Below are 11,818 nucleotides of genomic sequence, written 5' to 3' on the forward strand. Positions count from 1 at the left end.
ACAGAAATAAAGTACACGATGAATATAATATGCTTGAATCATCCTGAAACCGTTACCTTCTCTGCAGTTCATGGAAAAATTGTCTTTCAGAAAACTAGTCTCTGGTGGCAAGAAGGATGGGGATTGCTGCACCAGAGGTTTCAATGGTCTACTTTTTATTAATATTTTTTATTAATTCCTGGACTTTATACATTTTAAGTTCATTTGCCTACCTCCTAAACTTTTTTCTATTGTTATATATTTTAATGATATATACAAAAACAAGTACAGATACATATATATGTGTGTTTGTATGCATATATGCATACAAGTACATATATGTGTATACACACACACATATACACACACTTCAAACAGCACTAGATATTATTATTTAGAACAGTCAATATTTATTTAGATTTACCCTCAGGTTAATACTTTCAAAACTTACCCATCCTTTGCTTTACTATGCTTCTGCTTTGTGAAGTTCTGCTTCCTAAAGAACAATTTTGTTATATCTTTTAGTGCAGTTGCCCTTGAAATGACTTTTCTCATATGTTATTTATCTGAACATTTCTTCATCTCACCACCTTTCTAAGGATGTGTTCACTGACAGAAGGTGTCTAGGTTGGCATTTATTTTTTTCAGTACTTTAAACTGTCATTTCATAGTCTTCTGACTTGCATCATGTCTGCTCAGCAAGCTGTCAGTCTTATTGTCTGTCACTTCTTTGAAGGTAATGTTTCCTTTTCTGTTTTCTGTCCCTCTATCTTCTTTTAAGTTTTTTTTTTCTTTTTCCTTTCCTTTTTCAGTGACTGTACAGCTCAGGTGCCTATCTTCTTTGATCTCAGAGCTTTTTAATATGTTTTATGCTTGATGTTGCCAGCTAGTTTTTATCCATTTTGGAATATTCTCTGTCCAATATATGTGCAAATATTCTTTCATTCCATTGATTCTTGTACTCCAATTTCAGGCATGTTAGATAATTTTAGTATTCCCATATGACTTTCCTTCTCTTTTATATATTTTTAATTCTTCTACTAACTTTATTTTTCTGCTCCTCTGTTTCCAAGTTAATAGTCTTCTTTTCTGCAGTATCTTATCATCCAGTAAGCATATCTATTAAATTCACAATTTAACTTATTGTAAGTTTATTTTTATAGAATTTCCATTTGACTATTTTTAATGGGTTTCATTTTGCTAGTAAAATTTTTTATCTTATTTGTTTTCTTGGACACATTTATCATTGTTACTTTAAAGTCCCTGTTTGATTGCTATAATATATAAATGGTCTACCTGTGGATCTTTTTCTGTCATGTGGATTTTGGTCTTGCTGTTTTGGTCATTTAGTGAATACCACAGATCTTTAGGAAAAGTTATAGAGAAAAGTTAGACAGTTATAGAAGGACTATATGATATTTCTTTCTCCAAAGAGAATTTAATTTCCTTTTGTTAGCAAAGAAACCACCTTTAGCCATGCATGTATTTAAACTGTTTCAGAATTTTTGAGTCCTGTTCTATTTCCAGTTTGTCTTTACACTACTGTGAAAACCTTTGGGAACCTCAGCAGAAAGCCTTAAGTGTTTTTCCTATCCCTCCTCTTTGAAGGAGCTTACCTGAGAGTTGCATAATCACACTTTGAATAGAAACAATGTTATAAAAGCCTATTCAGATTGCATTTTAGGTTCAATGCCCTACATAGTTTCAGTTCAGTTCAGTCACTCAGTCGCGTCCTACTCTTTGCGACCCCATGAATCGCAGCACGCCAGGCCTCCCTGTCCATCACCAACTCTCCGGAGTTCACTCAGACTCATGTCCATCGAGTCAATGATGCCATCCAGCCATCTCATCCTCTGTCATCCCCTTCTCCTCCTGCCACCAATCCCTCCCAGCATCGGAGTCTTTTCCAGAGTCTTTTCCAATGAGTCAACTCTTCGCATGAGGTGGCCAAAGTACTGGAGTTTCAGCTTTAGCATCATTCCTTCCAGAGAACACCCAGGACTGATCTCCTTTAGAATGGACTGGTTGGATCTCCTTGCACATAGTTTAGAGTGAAGCTTTTCCACTCTGGAATGGATATAGTTCAAAAGTCTAGAAAGTTTACACAAAGTTGAGTCACATGATTTACGAACTGATTTAAATTTATGACCCAATAAATACTATTGATATGTGACCACTTGAGAACAAAATGTTTGAAAAGTGATCAACATCACAAATTTATTCAAGTTTTTTTTTTTTTTAAAGCTGCTCTTATCTTCTCTAATTAATGATGGCTTTATTAGGTAAGAGAATACTGGAGAGCAATTTGTTATATATTATGGATTCAGTATGTTTTTGATGAAATGCCATATATCATAGTTCCGAAAACATCAATTTTAGAATACTAGGATTTATATGGTATTTATTTAAAAAGCAAGCAAGTTTAGAAGAAAGAGTGTTTAGATGTAAAAATTACTCTACACTGTTAGGCAGATATCACTCCCATCTTCTGTGCTTTATGTCACATTACATGCACCTTTATTATGACATCAGTATAGTGAATTATAGTTATTTGTCACTTTGCCTCCGTTCTAGACTGCAAGATCTTTCATGTCAGAGAGCCATATATTTTCATTTCTAGATCCTCAGTGTCTAACAAAATACCTGACATACATTAGGAATTCTTTCTACTATTGGCTAGAAATGATAATTTTCATAATTAGTAAAATATTTTAAATTTTAAACTGAGTCAAAAATCCTTAAAGTTTTTCAAGGTATGTAAGTTCCCAAGTGTGAAAGGTGGGAAACATTTTTTTCCCCTCTGAGAAAATAAACATTGTGTATGAAAAGATCTGGTTTCAAAAAATGTTTTTCCTCAGCTAAAGAGAATTACTAGAACAGAAGTCACTGTGGACAAGAAAGGGTCTTCACTTTCCTCATTTGTAAAATAGGTGATGGACAAGAGTCAGTGCTTCTAAAGTATTTTATTTTGCTTTGAAAATACTTCTTTAAGATTACCTTTCCCTGCTGTAGAGCTGGAGTCCTCACAATCTGTCTGCCCTGCTCATTATGACGGCTCTCGGCTAAGATTAGAAGATTGGAAAGGTAAGGACTTACCTAGGAGTTGTGCCATTGTAAATCTAACCATAGGAGATGTACTATTACTTGCTTAAAAGAAAAACAAATATTCATTTGAAACAAGATATCATTGGCTTCTTAGTATAGGTATTCCTAAAGTTAAAAGTTTGTTATACAGCAATTAATTGAGCCAGAGGATTTATGTTGAATAATTTACCTAATAAGACCTGTCAATGTAATTTGGTATTAATTGCCAAGTTACTTCAAATATAATAGCTTCAGTTTTATGACTAACTTCACTGCCAGCTGATAACAGTTTAGTGTGTATTTTAGGAAATAGTAGCACTCCTTCTGAGAATATAAATATGAAGAAAGTAGAGCAGGAAGCAATAGCTAAGGTGAAAGTGAAAGTGAAGTAGTTCAGTCGTGTCCGACTCTTCGCAACCCCGTGGACTGTAGCCTACCAGGCTCGTCCCTCCATGGGATTCTCCAGGCAAGAATACTGGAGTGGGTTGCCATTTCTTCTCCAGGGGATCTTCCCAACCCAAGGATCAAACCCAGGTCTTCTGCATTACAGGCAGAAGCTTTAACCTCTGAGCCACCAGGGAAGCCCTAGCTAAGGTGAATGTATAATAAAACCTTGTTATGGGAGAATCCTATAAAGAACTAATATATAAAGAAAACTTTTTTCTAAAAGTAAATATGTTGTGCTGAGAAATCAATCACACAAAAACAGCTAGCTGTAGGGATGTTACTAGTCATTATGCATCAGAAAAATGAATTTGAGGTGTTCCGATTTTTTGTTGACTTGTTAAAATTTTTTCCTAAAACTAATTATTAAAGTTCTGCCTGTCTTGAAACAGTAAAAATAAAACAGTACAGGTGTTGCTTTGTTTCAGTTTTTTATAACTATGAATTTTCACTGATAAGTACTGATTTTTTCTTCTACCTTCTTAGTACAAAGTAGGAAGATGCATAAAATAGCAGTTAAAATATGGAAAATAAAGTGTGGCTATTTATTTATCAAATTAAAAGTTGTCCAAAACCAACATAAGAAGTCACAGTAAAAATTCAGTGTGAAATTGAGATTAAATGTTTGCAGATACATTTCCAGAATGGTGGAGGGGAAGAGAGATCCTTATCAAACTACTGCTTGAGGATTGTCACCAAAAAGCTACTAACTTGTACCTTAGGATCCTGATTACTATAGAAGAATCAAAGTAGAAACTTTTAGAAAAATTAATTCATGGACCAGAAATAACAAAGAAGAATTTATGTTCATCTCAATTAATTTTACACAGGCACTGAAACTTGACTAGAATTTTGTAAAACATTGAATCAAAGTTAGCTGTTTATGGTTTTTCCCGTTACAGAGATGAGAATGAAACAGCCATTGGAGTCTCTTTTCTGCATATTTGATTTTCATCCAAAGATTGAGGTGAAGGGACAAAGTAATTAGAAAGGATTCTTCTAAGCACTAGTTAACAAAGCCACAACTATACCATAATAGGGACTTTGAAGCAGAGTTAGGAAGTAAAAGTAAGAAAAGTGGTGGGGAAGGAAAGTGGGAGGGAAAAATGAACACATTGTTAAAAAGTTAAGTATTAAGAGTCTTCTGAAACATGTGTATATTAATAAGTAGCTTTGTGCCCATTTGAGAAACGTAAAATATTTATTATTAAATTATTAAATTGTGTTTCTTATTAAACATATCTTAGATGTCCCCCTAAGTGTCCCTTGAGAAGGAAGTGGCAATCCACTCCAGTATTCTTGCCTGGAGAATCCCGTGGACAGAGGAGTTTACACGGGCTACTTCACGGGGTTGCAAAAAGTTGGACACAACTGAGTGACTACACTTATTACTTACTTAGGTGTCCTCCAGAATTTTAGGATATTTATTTTCTTTTCAACCTCAGCCACAACTGTTGTGTCTTCTCTTACCCACTGCTAGAGCTCCAAAATGTCACGACGTAGGGCATCCTTAAAGAAATCAACACACTTGACTGTTTACAAAGCATGCGTCTGTGGGAAGCTAATGTATATTGGTACTCATTACATACCAGCTACTTATGTTATTTCTTTTAATTCTTATGTTTTGCAACTAAAGAAATCAAGCCTGAAAATGTAATCCAAATTCAACTCCGACTCTGAGGTTTATGATATTTCTATTGCTGTCTATTCTGATGTTTACTTTATAGTTAATTATAAATGGATAATATTTAAAAACAAGAAATAAATAAAAAACTAATTTGAAATTTTGCTCAGGTGGTTGATGAAGTAAAGGGCACAGTAATAGGAGAGGATAAACAGAGGATACTTCAGGTTATACTAGAAGTGATGATTGGATATTCTGGAATCAGGATTGGCAATGATGGTTGTATTGAGCTGAATACAGAAGTGTTCTTTTTTTTTAACTTTATGCTTTTTATTACTCTCTACATATTAACTGTAAAACTTGTATTTTAGAAATACCATGGCAAGTGTTTATAATAATAGAGGACAAGGCATAGTTTACATAGGAACATTGATGTTCGTACCTAGGAAGTAAATGTACTTTTACTTTTAGACTGGTCAGTTTGCTCTTTTAGGCCTTTAACTTTGAAGGACACGTGACTGCAACAATCAAAGTGAATTAGGAAAAGGCTGAGAAAAAAAGAAATGTCTTAATTAAAGTCTTTTGCATGGGTGGCTTAGATATAAAAAGAATTTCTTCAAATAATTTCCTAAGTGTCACTCAGAAGCCTCCCTGCTATCTGTAATATAATGTGCTGGAGTCCTTGGAATAAAATTATAGAGTAATTTAAAATATATATTATACATTTGAAATGATTGTAAATCATTCTATAGTTTGTAGCATGTTAATGGGATGAAATAGAGATAAAAGGCAGTCCACGTTCATATTTTCAAGATAAATGTACTTTAGAAGTCAACTGAACTCCTTGTTCATGTTCTAAATATAGCCCTTGTGATAATACCTAAGATATAAGCAGCCACTGATTTTTGATTCACACCTAATGATTCACACCAAATTCACACACCAATGGCACCAGCCATTCCACATCCCCCAGCGTGGGAAGCATCAGAGCTGTAAAACACACCACCGCCAGGAAGACAGGCAGTTCTGTTTTCTGGTTGAAACGACTGCTCAAAAAATAAACTTTCAGTTAAATGTTCTTTTACTCTTTTTTCCTCCTCTTCCTTTTGTTGTTCTTTTGCGGATGGGAGAAGAGTAGCCACAACCTCTTTGCTTCTTAAAGCCTTCCTCTGGCTTTGCTTGGAAACTTGGAGATGGAATTTGTCTATTGCGCCATAGTGACAGGATCGGACATCTCTATGACGAATTACACTTTGAACTTCAAGGCAAACTCATAGGGATTATAGAGTGTCAACACTTGCTTATGTGTTGACTGATCATCTGCATAAGATATTAGCTCTGTGGGAAACACAAAGACAGGAAGATTTCCTTCCAGTAACTCTGGCTGTCTTTTTTGTTGATGCATTGGCACTAAATCCCCCTCGCTGAGGCGTCGGTTTTTACAGTCTCAAATCTATTTGGGGTTTTTCTTAAAAATCATTTAAAAACTCCAAAGCATTTTGGCAATCTCGGCAACACCGACTCCTCGGAAAGCAGCTGCGATTGCTCCTTCCAGTCCTTTGTCAGCATCTCTAGCCTGCACTGCCTGCTGGGATACCGGAGGACTCAAATACCTAGAAGGTTCTTAGAAGCACTTTACAAATGATGTTAGGACAGAGTTATGGTGTAGAAGATCATGGCATCTTGTCCCATCACTTCACGTGAAATAGTTGGGGAAACAGTGGAAACAGTGTCAGATTTTATTTTTTGGGCTCCAAAATCACTGCAGATGGTGACTGCAGCCATGAAATTAAGACTCTTACTCCTTGGAAGGAAAGTTATGACCAACCTAGACAGCATATTGAAAAGCAGAGACATTACTTTGCCAACAAAGGCCCGTCTAGTCAAGGCTATGGTTTTTCCAGTGATCATGTATGAATGTGAGAGCTGGACTATAAAGAAATCTGAGCACCAAAGAATTGATGCTTTTGAACTGTGGTATTGGAGAAGACTCTTGAGAGTCCCTTGAACTGCAAGGAGATCCAACCAGTTCATCCTAAAGGAAATTAGTTCTGAATATTCATTGGAAGGACTGATGCTGAAGCTGAAACTTCAATACTTTGACCATCTGAGTCATTATTTTCTCAATACTTTGAGAAAAACTGAGTCATTGGAAAAGACCCTGATTCTGGGAAAGACTGAAGGCAGGAAGAGAAGGGGATGACAGAGGATGAGATGGTTGGATGGCTTCACTGACTCGATGGACGTGAGTCTGAGTGAACTCCGGGAGTTGGTGATGGACAGGGAGGCCTGGCGTGCTGCAATTCATGGGGTCGCAAAGAGTTGGACACGACTGAGTGACTGAACTGACTGACTGACTGACCCACTTAAACTGAAACAGTTCCTCATCTTGGCCTCAGTTAGAAATTCTAAGAATCAAAGAACATTGTGCCTCTTCTTGTTTTGCCTTTACATTGTACAAAACAAAGTATAAGTAATAGATATTAAATCACTATTTTCTTAATTAAACTCATAACTATAGCAACTGTATTCCTCTGAATATAATGATTGTGCATATTCTAATTCTGCAATAACACAGAACTATTTAAATATGATGTATCAAACCCATTTAAGGAATTAACTAGTAATTTCAGTAATCTTTTTTAAAATGGATAAAGCAGGTAATATTAGTTTGAATTCCATCTTATTTTACTTTCTTCACGTTCAGATGTTCTACATTATTTTGCCAAACATAAAAAGTGAATTTTTAACATTTTAGCATCTTTGAAATTGAGATGTAACTTTTAGTTGATGTGATAAAATATCATTATCACTGTCATGATTAACTGGCATTTTTTCAGTAGTACATAGAAAATTGGTGCATTTTCCAATTAAGGGCATCTTAGATTTAGTAAGATTAGATATAAGGTGTAGCGCTCATAAAGACAGTGTCTTCCTATAAAATGTCTAAATGTTCAGTAATATTTTAGGTGAAAATCTTTAGGCATTATTCCTCTTAGGGGAACACATTTATTTAATAAGCTTCTAAAATGAAACAACAGCAAAAAAGATCAAGTCAAGTAAAATATCTTAAGAACTCCAAATAATGATTTTCTGAAAGTAGACTTTCAATCACAGTGGTAGGTAGTGGCAGAAGTAGTTTTGGTCAGGCTCTATTTCTGACACTGTTGAAATCTGTTCTGCTTGTTTTAGTCTAAAACTAAAGTTTTAGTCTAAAGTTTTACACTCACTAGTTATGCAACCAAAGCCAAAGATTTTAATCTCAGTTTCTTCACTGTGAAGTGGAGATATATAATCCACCTCATCAAACTATAAAGGGAACCACATGAGTTGGAAAATAAAGAGAAGTAGCACAGGTCCCAGTGTATAAATGATAGTTATTCCTTAGTTCAATTTAGTTCAGTTCAGTTGCTCAGTTGTGTCCGACTTTCCGACCACATGGACTGCAGGATGCCAGGCTTCTCTTTCCATCGCCATCTCCCAGAGCTTGCTCAAACTCATGTCCATAGAGTCACTGAAGCCATCCAACCATCTCATCCTGTCATCCCCTTCTCCTGCCTTCAGTCTTTCCCAGAATCAGGGTCTTTTCCAATGACTCAGTTCTTCTCATCAGCTGGTCAAAGTATTGAAGTTTCAGCTTCAGCATCAGTCCTTCCAATGAATATTCAGAACTAATTTCCTTTAGGATGAACTGGTTGGATCTCCTTGCAGTCCAAGGGACTCTCAAGAGTCTTCTCCAACACCACAGTTCAAAAGCATCAATTGTTTGGTGCTCAGCTTTCTTTACAGTCCAATTCTCACATCCATACATGCGGCTGCTGCTGCTAAGTCACATCAGTCATGTCCGACTCTAAGTGACCCCATAGATGGCAGCCCACCAGGCTCCTGTCCCTTGGATTCTCCAGGCAAGAATACTGGAGTTGGTTGCCATTTCCATCTCCAGCATGACTACTGGGAAAACCATAGTTTTGACTAGATGGACCTTTGTCAGCAAAGTAATGACTCTGCTTTTTAACATGCTGTCTACGTTGGTCATAGCTTTTCTTCCAAGGAGCAAGCATCTTTTAATTTCATGGCTGCAGTCACCATCTGCAATGAATTTAGAGCCCCAAAAATAAAGTCTCTCATGGTTTCCATTGTTTCTCAATCTATTTGTCATGAAGTGATGGGACCCGATGCCATGATCTTAGTTTTCTGAATGTTGAGCTTTAAGCCAATTTTTCACTCTCCTCTTTCACTTTCATCTAGAGGCTCTTTAGTTCCTCTTTACTTTCTGCCATAATGATGGTGTCATCTGTATATCTGAGGTTATTGATATTTCTCCCGGCAGCCTTGATTCCAGCTTGTGCTTCATCCAGCCTGGCATTTCATATGATGTACTCTGCATATAAGTTAAATAAGCGGGGTGACAACATACAGCCTTGAAGTACTTCTTTCCCAATTTCGAACCAGCCTGTTGTTCCATGTCCAGTTCTAACTGTTGCTTCTTGACCTGATACAGATTTCTCAGGAGGCAGGTAAGGTGGTCTGATATTCCCGTCTCTTAAAAATTTTTCCACATTTTGTTGTGATCCACAAAGTCATAATGCAGAAGTAGATGTTTTTCTGGAACTCTCTTGCTTTTTCGATGATCCAATGGATGTTGGCAATTTGATCTCTAGTGCCTCTGCCTTTTCTAAATCCAACTTAAACATCTGGAAGTTCACAGACTGTTGAAGCCTAATTGGGGAATTTTAAGGATTACTTTGGTAGCGTGTGAGATGAGTACAATTGTGTGGTAGTTTGAATATTCTTCGGCATTGCCTTTCCTTGGGATTGTAATGAAACTGACCTTTTCCAGTCCTGTGACCTCTGCTGAGTTTTCCAAATTTGCTGGCATATTGAGTGCAGCACCTTCACAGCATCCTCTTTTAGGATTTGAAATAGCTCAAATGGAATTCCATCACCTCCACTAGCTTTGTTCGTAGTGATGCTTTCTAAGGCCACTTGACTTTGAATTCCAGGATGTCTGGCTCTACGTGAGTGATCACACGTTCATGGTTGTCTGGGTCATGAAGATCTTTTTTGTGTAGTTCTTCTGTGTATTCTTGCCACCTATTCTTTAATATCTTCTGCTTCTGTTGGATCCATACCACATCTGTCCTTTCTTGTGCCCATCTTTGCATGAAATAGTCCCTTGGTATCTCTAATTTTCTTAAAGAGATCTCTAGTTCTTCCCATTCTATTGTTTTTCTCTATTTCTTTGCATTGAGAAGTGAGGAAGGATTTCTTATCTCTCTTTGCAATTCTTTGGAACTCTGCATTCAGATAGGTATATCTTTCCTTTTCTCCTTTGCCTTTAGCTTCTTTATTCCTACAATGGTCTTAAATTAACTGCATTTAGAACACTGAAATTCATTGCATATAATAGAAAGTATTCCTGATTATTGGTTTACTCTGACAGCAGACTAGATTGATAAAGTGCATTTGAAATAGAGGCTGTTAAACCTGATTTTTGAGTATGGATGTCCTCTGTTCATTTTAGTAAATGATTAGTAGGACACAGCAGGATGAAGGATGAAAAAAAAAAAAAACACCTCTTTTAATGAAATGATTACATTTATCAATCAAAGGACCATGCCTAAGTCTCCAAAACAGAAGGTGTGAGTGTCATATTGGGAACACCTCGCCATGAGATGGGCAATGCAGTTAAATACCAAAATACTTTCACAAGACTTAACACCAGGTGGTAATAGTATAATCCCTGCATAGCCATACAGGTAACTGCTTAGGAATTCAACCTCATCATTTCCTCGAACTGTCTAAGAGTTTGAAATACCTACCAGTAGACTCACTTAAATTTAAACACATGGTCTCTAGAAGGACACTACACAAATGCACAACTGTCACTCAGTAGGCAGCAGATATTTTATTGATTCATTAGCATATATTAGTGTGTCAGATAATAATAATCAGATCTGATAATAATAACCAGATAATAATCTTTACTTCCTTGTTGGGTAGACAAGGAAGTAAAGATTGAGCCAAATAAGTTGAGTGGAGATGAGTGAAGCGTAGATATTCTCAGGAGAAGGGCAGACTCTAACAGCAGGGAAACAAAGAAATAATCTGTCCAGATGGAAGGCTCTAAGGAGCTTTGTTATTGTGAAAAGAATAATATACAATTACAGTTCTGAAAAACAAGGAGTATGCTGATATTTCATTGCTGTGTCTCCAGTTACAGAATGTTGCACAGAATAAGCCCTTGATAAATATTTTTTGAGCGAAATAAATGAATGAACAAGACATTTTAAAATGAAATATATTTTTAATGTCTATATATTGCTGAAATGTCGTAGACTGTAAAGTGAGTTTCGTCTTTACATGCTTGTGTAAGGCAAGAGCATTGCTGAACTTTGACGAATCATGTTGTATCAGACTTTGCTTGGTATTCAAGAAATGTAAGCTGATCTATAATGCATCTAAAGCTACACAGTAAAGAAAAGACTTAAGGTGTCAGGCTTCTAAGTGTGTGGACTGTGCCTCTTTTCATCTTGGTAGTTCCAGTGGTTATCATAGTGCATGAAATATGATAGGTGTTCAATGAATGTTGGCTAAATTAATAGGATTCTATTATACACAGTTAATCATCCAAAAGCTTTTGTGCATATTTTGTCTAATAATCCAGAAAATTGACTGTATAGTTAC

General features: G+C 36.2%; 1 pseudogene; it reads right to left on the reverse strand.

Annotated features, from left to right (window-relative positions):
• Nucleotides 1–5,827: 5,827 nt before the first annotated feature.
• On the reverse strand, nucleotides 5,828–6,745 carry LOC112446338 (motile sperm domain-containing protein 1-like; annotated as a pseudogene).
• Between the last annotated feature and the right edge of the window lie 5,073 nt (nucleotides 6,746–11,818).

Source organism: Bos taurus, chromosome 4, assembly GCF_002263795.3.
Source record: "Bos taurus isolate L1 Dominette 01449 registration number 42190680 breed Hereford chromosome 4, ARS-UCD2.0, whole genome shotgun sequence".
Classification (NCBI taxonomy): Eukaryota; Metazoa; Chordata; class Mammalia; order Artiodactyla; family Bovidae; genus Bos; species Bos taurus.